General features: G+C 47.9%; 1 protein-coding gene across 2 annotated transcripts in view; it reads right to left on the minus strand.

Annotated features, from left to right (window-relative positions):
• Positions 1 to 9,732, minus strand: part of LOC144507814 (volume-regulated anion channel subunit LRRC8D-like) — a 32,654-nt gene extending 22,922 nt beyond the window's left edge. Inside the window, exon 1 of one of the 2 annotated variants that reach the window (XM_078235139.1) lies at positions 9,308 to 9,732. The gene's annotated coding sequence lies outside the window, so the exon portion shown is untranslated. The remainder of the gene's footprint in view (positions 1 to 9,307) is intronic. The other variant, XM_078235140.1, reaches the window with a different exon arrangement.
• Positions 9,733 to 11,449: the final 1,717 nt, after the last annotated feature.

Genomic DNA, 11,449 nt, shown 5'->3' on the forward strand with positions numbered 1-11,449 from the left:
ACACAGGACTCTGCACCATCCTGTCCAATAGAAACACAGGGCTCTGCACCATCCTGTCCAATAGAAACACAGGACTCTGCACCATCCTGTCCAGTAGAAACACAGGGCTCTGCACAATCCTGTCCAATAGAAACACAGGGCTCTGCACCATCCTGTCCAATAGAAACACAGGACTCTGCACCATCCGGCCAATAGAAAGCAGTGAGCCTGCACACGCCAGTGGGAGATTTCAGCCAGAGTGAGGGTATCGGAAATTTGGAGCTGAGTGGGAACTCGGTGCTTCAGGAGGAGTGCGAGGGGGACTCGAGGGCAAGTGAGAGGTGGAAGGAAATTGAACCATGCCGTGACAGCCAAAAGGTAAGTGATTGGTTGGTGACTGGTAAATAGTTTTTTCTTTTCTTTTTTCTCTTGGCATTGTAGTTGTTGTTGTACACGACAATAGTGTTTCCGTGTAATCGCTGTGGTTTATAGTTTGTTAAGGTTATATTCAGTTGTAATGAGGAGCAGGGAAGAAGGGCCCGAGAGAATTGGATATAATCTGAAACAAAACACCTTTCAAAAGTTTAATTTAAAGGGGTAAGACGTGACAGGAGAGCTCCAAGTCAGGGTTTGCTCCTCTTGCTCCATGTGGGAGGCTGGGAACAGTTCCGGTCCCCTGGGTCAGCATGTGTGCAGGAAGTGTCTCCAGCTACAGCTCCTGGAAGCTCGGGTTTCAGAGCTGGAGCAGCGGCTGGAGACACTGTGGGGCACCCGCGAGTCAGAGAGTTGGTCACACCGCAGGTTCAGACCCCGCAGGCAGGAAGGGAATGGGTGACCAGACAGAGCAAGAGAGATAGCAGGTAGTGCAGGAATCTCCTGTGACCATTCCCCCGCAGAACAGATATACAGCTTTGGATGCTGTTGAGGGGAACGATCTCTCTGAGGAAAGCAGCAGCAGCCAAACTCCTTGCACCACGGTTGTACCCCTCCCCTCTGCAGTAGAACCAAAGTGTGCCAGTGCAATAGTTATATGGGGTTTCAATTGTAAGCGGAATAGACAGGCGTTTCTGTGGGTGCAAACGAGACTCCAGGATGGTATCTTGCCTCCCTGGTGCTTGAGTCAAGGATGTCTTGGAGAGGGTACAGGGCATTCTGGAGGGGAAGGGTGAACAGCCAGAGGTCGTGGTACACATCGGTACAAACGACATAGGTAAAAAAAGAGATGAAGTCCTAAAAGCAGAATACAGGAAGCTAGGAAGAAAGTTAAGAAATCGGACCTCAAAGGTAGTGATCTCAGGATTACTACAGGTGCCACATGCTAGTCAGAGTAGAAATGTCAGGATAGGTCGAATAAATACGTGGCTGAAGAGATGGTGTCAGGGGCAGGATTTCAGATTCCTGGGGCATTGGGATCGGTTCTGGGGGAGGTGGGATCTCTACAAATTGGGCGGGTTATACCTGGGCAGGACTGGGACTGATGTCTGAGGAGGACTGTTTGTTAGAGCATTTGGGGAGGGTTTAAACTAATACGCCAGGGGGATGGGAACCTATGTAAGGAGTCAGAGAAGGAGGGAGCAAAGACAAAAACAAAAGGTAGAAAAGGGAATAAGAAAAGTGATAGGCAGAGAAACCAAGGACAAAGTTCAAACAGGGCTATAGAGAAAAATATTGGAAGAAAGACAAACAATGTTAAAAAGACAAGCTTAAAGGCTCTGAGCCTTAATGCACGGAGCATTTGCAGTAAAGGCGATGAACTAATCACGCAGATAGGTGTAAACGGGTACGATATAATTGGCATTACAGAGACATGGCTGCAGGGTGACCAGGGATGGGAACTGAATGTCCCAGGGTATTCAGTATTTAGGAAGGACAGGCATAAAGGAAAAGGTGGTGGAGTGGCACTGCTGGTTAAAGAGGAAATTAACACAATAGTGAGAAAGGATATTAGCTCTGACAATGTGGAGTCTGTATGGGTAGAGTTGAAAATACAAAGGGGCAAAAAACATTAGTGGGTGTCATATACAGACCCCCAAACTGCAGTGGTGATGTTGGGAATGGCATTAAACAGGAAATTAATGATGCATTTGATCAGGGAATATCGGTGATCATGGGTGATTTTAATCTGCACATTGATTGGGCAAATCAAATTAGCCACAATGCCGTAGAGAAGGAATTCCTGGAGTGTATACGGGATGGTTTTCCTGATCAATATGTGGAGGAACCAACTAGAGAGCAGGCCATCTTAGACTGAGTACTGTGTAATGAGAAGGGAATCATTGCTAATCCAGCTGCGTGAGACCCCTTGGGGATGAGCGACAATAACATGATAGAATTTTTTATCAAGATGGAGGGTGAAGTAGTTCATTTGGAGACTAAGATGCTGAATCTTAATGATGGAAACTATGAGGACATGAGGTGTGAGTTGGCCTTGATAGATTGGGGAGAGTTACTTAAAGGGATGACAGTGGATTGGCAATGGCAAACATTCAAGGAACACATGGGGGAACTGCAGCAACTGTTTATTCCTGTCTGGCACAAAAGCAAAATGGGTAAGAGGGCCAATCCACGGCTTACAAAGGAAATTAGAGAGAGTATCCAATCCAAGGAAGAAGCATACAGATTGGTCAAAAAAAATAATAGGTCTGAGGATTGGGAGCAGTTTAGAATTCAGCAAAGAAGGACCAAGGGATTGATTAAGAAGATGAAAATACAGTGCGGAAGTAAGCTTACAGGGAACATAAAGACTGACACTGAGAGTTTCCATAGATGCGTGAAAAGAAAGAGGTTGGTGAAGACAAATATAGGTCCCCTCCAAATAGAAACAGGGGAATGTATAAGAGGGGACAAAGAAATGGCTAAGCAACTGAATACATACTTTGGTTCTGTCTTCACAAAAGAGGACACAAATCAGATACCAGAAATGTTAGAGAATGCAAGATTTAGTGAGAGGGAAGAACTGCGGGAGATCAATATTAATAGAGAAATGGTGCTGGGAAAATTGGTGGGATTGAAGGCGGATAAATCCACAGGGCCTGATAATCTACATCCCAGAGTACTTAAGGAAGTGACTCTAGAAATAGTGGATGCACTGGTAGTCATCTTCCAGGATCCTATCGACTCTGGAACAGTCCCTGCAGATTGGAGGGTAGCTAATGTTTCAATAATCCAATAATGATCCAATATTCAAAAAGAGAGGCAGAGAGAAAAGGGAATTATAGACCAGTAAACTTAACATCGGTAGTGGAGAAAATTCTCGAATTCATTGTCAAGGACATTATAGCGGAGCATAGGAAGCAGTGGCAGGATCAGACAGAGTCAGCATGGATTTATGAAGGGGAAATCATGCTTGGCAAATCTGTTGAAATTCTTTGAAGATGTGACTAGTAGAGTTGGCAAGGGGGAGCCAGTCGATGTAGTATGTTTGGACTTTCAGAAAGTGTTTGACAAAGTCCCACATAAGAGATTATCGTGCAAGATTAAAGTGCATGGGATTGGGGGAAGTGTATTGAGATGGATAGAAAACTAGTTGGCAGAGAGGAAACAAAGAGTAGTAATGAATGGGTCCTTTTCAAATTGGCAGGCAGTAACTAGTGGGGTGCCACAGGGATCGGCGCTGGGACCCCAGCTATTCACAATATATATTATTGATTTGGATGAGGGAACAAAATGTCACATCTCAAAGTTTGCAAATGATACTGTGGCGACGAGGGGAATTTCACAGTAACTTCATTGAAGTGTTAATGTAAGCCTTGAGACTAATAATAAATAAACTTTAAACAAGTTGGGTGGGAGGGTGAACTGTGACGAGGATGCAGAGATCCTTCAGAATGATCTGGACAGGTTGGGCAAATCAATGGCAGATGCAGTGTAATTTGGATAAATGTGAGGTTATTCACTTTGGAATCAAAAACAAGAGGCAAATTATTACATGAATGGCTGTAAATTGGGAGAGGGGAGTGTGCAGCGGGACCTGGGTGACCTTGTGCACCAGTCGCTGAATTTGATTTGATTTATTATTGTCACATGTATTAACATACAGTGAAAAGCATTGTTTCTTTCGAGCTATACAGACAAAGCATACCGTTCATAGAGAAGGAAACGAGAGAGTGCTGAATGTAGTGTTACTGTCATAGCTAGGGTGTACCAGGTGCAACAGGCGATAACGGCACGGTAATGGCAGATGCAGTGTAATTTGGATAAATGTGAGGTTATTCACTTTGGCGGCACGGTAGCACAGTGGTTAGCACTGCTGCTTCACAGCTCCAGGGACCTGGGTTCGATTCCCGGCTTGGGTCACTGTCTGTGTGGAGTTTGCACATTCTCCTCGTGTCTGCGTGTGTTTCCTCCGGGTGCTCCGGTTTCCTCCCACAGTCCAAAGATGTGCGGGTTAGGTTGATTGGCCATGCTAAAATTGCCCCTTAGAGTCCTGAGATGCATAGGTTAGAGGGATTAGCCGGTAAATATGTAGGGATATGGGGGTAGGGCCTGGGTGGGATTGTGGTCGGTGCAGACTCGATGGGCCAAATGGCCTCTTTCTGCACTGTAGGATTTCTATGATTCTTTCTTCTATGATTTCTATAAAGAAGGCAAATGGTATGTTGGCCTTCATTGCGAGGTTTGGTGATGCCGGTGTTGGACTGGGGTGGCGACTCGTCTGATGAAGGAGCGGCCCTCCGAAAGCTTGTGCTACCAAATAAACCGGTTGGACTTTAACCTGGTGTTGTGGGACTTCTTACTGTTCATTGCCAGAGGTTTTGAGTACAGGAGCAGGGATGTGTTGTTGCAGTTATACAGGGCCTTGGTGAGGCCACACCTAGGCCACACCTAGAATATTGTGTAGAATTTTCTGAGGAAGAATGTTCTTGCTCTTGAGGGAGTGCAGTGAAGGTTTACCAGTCTGATTCTGGGTATGGTGGGACTGATGTATGAGGAGAGATTGACGAGGTTAGGATTGTTTTCGCTGGAGTTCGGATGAATGAGGGGAGGATCTCATGGAGACTTATAAAATTCAAACAGGACTGGACAGGGAGGATATTCCCGATGGTGGGGGTGTCCAGAACCAGGGGTCACAGTCTGAGGATTCAGGGTAGACCATTTAGGACGGAAATGAGGAGACATTTCTTCACCCAAAGGGTGGTTAAGCCTGTGGAATTCATTACCACAGGAAGGAGTTGATGCCAAAACATTGAATGTATTCAAGAGGCACTTGGGTCAAAGGTTATGGGAGAAAGCAGGATTAGGCTATTGAGTTGGACGATCGGCTATGATCGTGATGAATGTTGGAGCAGGCTCGAAGGGCCAAATGGCCTCCTCCTATCTTAAATATTTCTATTTTTTAAACACAGGACTCATCACCACCTTGTCCAATAGAAAAACAGGACTCTGCACCATCCTGTCCAATAGAAACAAAAGAATTAGGAGCAGGAGTGGGCCATCTGGCCCCTCGAGCCTGCTCCGCCATTCAATAAGATCATGGCTGATCTTTTTGTGGACTCAGCTCCACTTACCCGCCCGCTCACCTTAACCCTTAATTCCTTCACTGTTCAAAAATTTATCTATCCTTGTCTTAAAAACATTCAATGAGGTAGCCTCAACTGCTTCACTGGGCAGGGAATTCCACAGATTCACAACCCTTTGTGTGAAGAGGTTCCTCCTCAACTCAGTCCTAAATCTGCTTCCCCTTATTTTGAGGCTATGCCCCCTAGTTCTGGTTTCACCCATCAGTGGAAACAACTTCCCTGCTTCTATCTTATCATATCTTATATGTTTCGATAAGATCTCCCCTCATTCTTCTAAATTCCAATGAGTATAGCCCCAGTCTACTCAGTCTCTCCTCATAAGCCAACCCTCTCAACTCCGGAATCAACTGAGTGAATCTCCTCTGCACCCCCTCCAGTGCCAGTATAGCCTTTCATAGAAACCCTACAGTGCAGAAAGAGGCCATTTGGCCCATCGAGTCTGCACCAACCACAATCCCACCCAGGCCCTACTCCCATATCCACCCACTAATTCTTCTAACCGACACATCTCAGGACACTAAGGGGCAATTTTAGCATGGCCAGTCAACTTGACCTGCACATCTTTGGACTGTGGGAGGAAACCGGAGCACCCGGAGGAAACCCACGCAGACACGAGGAGAATGTGCAAACTCCACACAGACAGTGACCCAAGCCGAGAATCGAACCCAGGTCCCTGGAGCTGTGAAGCAGCAGTGCTAACCACTGTGCCACCATGCCGTCTCCTTTCTCAAGTAAGGAGACCAAAACTGTACACAGTACTCCAGGTGTGGCCTCGCCAGCACATTATATACAGGACTCTGCACCACACTGTCCAATGGAAACACAGGGCTCTGCAACATCCTGTCCAATCGAAACACAGGACTCTGCATCACCCTGTCCAATAGAAACACAGGACTCTGCACCATCCTGTCCAATAGAAACATAGGACTCTGCACCACCCTGTCCAATAGAAACACAGAGCTCTGCACCACCCTGTCCAATAGAAACACAAGGCTCTGCACCACCCTGTCCAATAAAAACACAGAGCTCTGCACCACCCTGTCCAATAGAAACACAAGGCTCTGCACCACCCTGTCCAATAAAAACACAGGACTCTGTACCACCCTGTCCAATAGAAACACAGGACTCTGCACGACCCTGTCCAATAGAAACACAGGACTCTGCACCACCCTGTCCAATAAAAACACAGGACTCTGTACCACCCTGTCCAATAGAAACACAAGACTCTGCACCACCCTGTCCAATAGAAACACAGAGCTCTGCACCACCCTGTCCAATAGAAACACAAGGCTCTGCACCACCCTGTCCAATAAAAACACAGGACTCTGTACCACCCTGTCCAATAGAAACACAGGACTCTGCACGACCCTGTCCAATAGAAACACAGGACTCTGCACCTCCCTGTCCAATAGAAACACAGGACTCTGCACCTTCCAGTCCAATAGAAACACAGGACTCTGCACCACCCTGTCCAATTGAAACACAGGACTCTGCACCTTCCAGTCCAATAGAAACACAGGACTCTGCACCTTCCAGTCCAATAGAAACACTGGATCCATTTATAACAACAACTTGTATTTCCTTAGCTCCCTTGTCATCGATTATCCCAAGCTGCTTCACTGGCGTCTAATCAACATTTAACAGTGAGACACGTGAGGATAGATCAGGGTCAGGTGACCAATAGCTTGATCAGAGGAGCAATTTGTAAGGAGTGTGATAAGCAGGGGAACTGAGACTGAGAGACAGCAAGATTGAGAGAGGCAATTCCAGAGCTGGGAGCCCAGCTATTGGCCTAACAGCCACTAATATTGGGGCAATTCAATCTGGGGGTGTTCGGGAGAGCTGGCGTCACGCTGGGAGGGGGTTAAAGTGAGAGGTGGAGGATTTGAAAATGGGGCTGGGTGTTTCAGGCAAGGCCTGCGAGCAGAGTGGCTCACAGCCGAATGCGACTCGGTGTGGTAAGGACACGGCTTTTGAAGGACCTCAAGCTTTATTCAGGGTTCTTGATGAGGGGGTATCTGGGTGAGGGGGCAATTGGGTGAGGGGGTAATTGGGTGAGGGGGTAATTGGGTGGGGGGGCAATTGGGTGAGGGGGATATTAGTTGCAAGAGGCTACCTGAAGGTAAACGAGTGTGCTTGGGGTGGTTTCTATTGGGTGCAGTGTGACTGTGGCAGCGTCTGAGGGGGTGAGGTTATTTTTTTTTAATTAGTGTGACAAGTAAGGCTTACATTAACACTGCAATGAAGTTGCTGTGAAAATCCCCTAGTCGCCACACTCCGGCACCTATTCGGGTTACACTGGGGGAGAATGCACCTAACCAGCCCATCTTTGAACTGTGGGAGGAAAGCGGAGCACCCGGAGGAAACCCACGCAGACACGGGGAGAACGTGCAGACTCCACACAGACAGGAATCGGACCCGGGTCCCTGGCGCTGTGAGGCAGCAGTGCCAACCACTGTGCTATCGTGCTGTGGGAACAGACAGAGGATCCCTGTGGGAGTGAGGAGCCTCTCTTCCTCCTCCTCCATTACAGCTTCCTTCCTTTTCCTAATCCCGGCTCTGATATTCTCTGTCTGTGTCAGGGAATTAATTTTGGGGAATGATTGGAATGCAGGGAGAGGGATCAGCGCTGATTTCCTGTTCAGGGAGATGTTCCCTGCCGTGACCCTAATGGAGTTGATCCCGTGACTGAGTGATCACGAGGCCTGGACCTAATTCCGTTACCAGGCAACAGGGTCCCGGGGGGGGGACGGGAAAGTCCACCAGCCCAGGGGCCGTCCTGCTTGTTGTCTGGTTACCAACACATGCTGAGAACAAACAGACTTAACATGGATGAATATTTATCCTTACAGCTGGAGCCTGTGTGTGTGTGTTTGTGTGTATATTTGTGTGTGTGTGTGCGTGTGTATATATTTCTGTTTGTGTGTATGTGTTTGTGTATATGTCGCTGTATGTTTGTGTGTGTATTTCTGTGTGTGCGTATGTGAGTGTGTGTGTGTGTATTTCTGTGTGTGTGTTGGTGTATATTTATGTGTGTCAGTGTATATTTGTTTGTGTGTGTGTGTTTGCCTATATATTTCTGTGTATGTGTGTCTGTGTATATTTCTGTGTGTGTCTATGTTTGTGTACCTGTATATTTCTGTCTATGTGTGCATGTTTCTGTGTGTGTGTGTATGTGTGAGTGTGTGTGTGGCTCTGTATATTTCTGTGAGTGTGTGGGTGAGTGTGTGGCTGCTCAGGTAGTGGCAGATTTCCACTCTCCGAGTGTCAACATGAGAGAGTCGGGACTTGCCTCAGTGAATAGAGTGTGTGCCCTGTGTAACTGCCCCAAAGAGAGAGACCAGACACTATTACACCCCTCCATTAGCACTAGGATTAGAGACTGGGATTGAGAGAGGGGGTCTCTCCCCGAGGGTTCTTGAGGGAGGCTTTCTCCCACAATCCCTCTCTCCCCGGGGTTATGGATGGGGAGAGTGGTTTGTGAGGGGTTATTGCCCTCTCCCCAGGGTTTTGGAAGGGTAGAGTGGTGTTCGGGAGGGTCATTGCCTCTCCCTGGGGTTACGGATTGGGAGAGTGGTATTCGGGGGAATTATTGCCCCTCTCCTGGAGTTATGGAAGGGGAGAGTGGTGTTTGGGAGGGTTATTGCCCCTCTCTGCTGGGGTATTGAGCAGCGAGTGAGGGCTGCACACACACTGGAGAACACTCAGTCCCTTTGCTCTCTGGCCGAGGGCTGCACACACAGACAGACTGGGGAATCTGTGGAGAGATGTCACTTAGTTAAAGTGTGAGAATGGAATGGTGTACTCACTGCGAATGTCAAAAGCAGCAACAAATCCACGGCCCGGCTACTCACAACATTGCCTGGGCCGGCCTCACTGCTCTTTGATCTCTCTCCCTCGCCCTCTTAACTCCCTCCCCCACTGCCGTGCCCTCCGCAACCCCCCTCCCCCCCCCACCCCCCCCGTCTCTCTCTCTCTGTCTGTCTTTCTTTATCTCTTGCTTCTTGTCGTTCTTTGTATTTCTCTCGCTTTCTATCTGTCCCTCTCTCCCCCCCGCTTTTCCTCTCTCTCTCCCCCCCCCTTCCTTTCTCTCTCTCCCTCTGTCTCTTCCTGTCTGACCCCTTTCCCTCTTTCTCTTTCCTTCTCTCTCTCTCCCTCTTGCCCCCTTCCCCTTCCCCCCACTCCCCCTCTCCCTCCCTCCCTCTATCTGAAGTTAGCCGCTGAACTCCATTTTGCTCTGAGTTGTCAGTCGGGTTCCTGCTGCTTCGTGTTGTTAAAGCCTCACGTGACCTGACTTTTCTGTGGCAAGTTGCTATAGCAACTGGAGTTTGCCTTGAGCGAGTTTGCCAGTACTCAGGAAAAGAGCAATTATTTTTCGGTGTAATCTGTCACTGCTGGTTAAGGCACAAGAGGGAGGGGAGGGAAACAAATGAGGGAGGAGAGGAGAGGAGGGGGAGGGACAGGAAGAGAGGAGGGGACAAGGGGAGGAGTGGACAAGGGTAGAGTGGGGGGAGGGAATGAAAGGGGGAGGGTGTCACGGGGAGTGGGGGCAAGAGAGGAGGGGCCAAGGGGAGGGGAGAGGAGTGGTGGGAAGAGGAGGGGAAGAGTGAGGGAGGAGGAGGTTGGCTGGGGAAGAGTAGAGAGAAGGGGAGAAGGAGTTGGTAGGAAGAGTAGGTGGGGAGGACAGAGGGGGAGGGATGAGGGGAAGTCAGATAGACTCAGGGAAAGGATTGTTGACAAGATGTTGATAGGGAAAAGACTGTAGAGGAAGGAGAATAGGGTTTGAGTTGCAGCAGAGAAGAGGCAGAAGGCAGAATAGAGAGTCGAACAAAAGAGAAGGTGCGATATGATACAGTGCGATGTGATGTTAGGAATGGGTTAACTGCAACCTTTCACTTTAGACCTAATTTTTATATGTTATTTGTTTAATAGTGCTGCCCGGGATATATAAAGGGGTTACAGGTGGCACTGGCTGCTGGCTGTGTGTATGGAGTTGTAAAACAGAATAAAATGAGGTTGTGAAGAAGCTGGACTTGCATCATCTTTTATTACTGGGACTGCAACTGAGGGGCTTAACATGTGACGCAATGCAATGTGACACGGTGCATTGTGACACGATTTAGTATTCTCACATGTATTATATACTGTGAAAAGTATCCTTTATTGCGTGCTATATAGACAAAGCATACCATACATCGGGAAGGAAGTGAGAGAGTGCAGAATGTAGTGTTACAGTCATAGCTAGAGCCTACAGAAAGACCAACTTAATGCGAGGTAGGTCCATTCGAAAGCCTGATGGCAGCAGGGAAAAATCTGTTCTTGAGTCAGTTGATACGTGTCCTCAGATTTTTGTATCTTTTTCCCGACGGAAGAAGGTAAAAGAGAGAATGTCCGGGGTGCGTGGGGTCCTTGATTATGCTGACTGCCTTTCCAAGGCAGCGGGAAGTGTAGACAGACTCAACGGATGGGAGGCTGGTTTGCGTGATGGATTGGGCTACATTCACGACCCTTCGTAGTTTCTTGCGGTCTTGGGCAGAGCAGGAGCCACAGGCCAAGCTGTGATACAACCAGAAAGAATACTTTCTATGGTGCATTTGGAAAAGTTGGTGATACGGTGTGAGGTGGTTATAAAGAACAATATAGCACAGGAACAGGCCCTTCGGCCCACCAAGTCTGTATTGATACAGATACTTCTCTAATCTAATATTTCCTTGCCTCTACATGGTCCATATCCCTCTACTCTCTGCCTATTCATGTATCTATCCAGATACTTCTTGAACGTTGTTATAGAATCTGCTTCCACCACCTCCTCCGGCATGGCGTTCCAGGCATTCACCACCCTCTGTATGAAAAACTTGCCCCTTACATCTCTTTTAAACTTTCCCCCTCTCACTTTCAACCCATGCCCCCGAGTAATTGACCCTTTGACCCTGGGAAAAAGACCCTGACTA

This window comes from Mustelus asterias, chromosome 19 (genome assembly GCF_964213995.1).
Source record: "Mustelus asterias chromosome 19, sMusAst1.hap1.1, whole genome shotgun sequence".
NCBI lineage: Eukaryota > Metazoa > Chordata > Chondrichthyes > Carcharhiniformes > Triakidae > Mustelus > Mustelus asterias.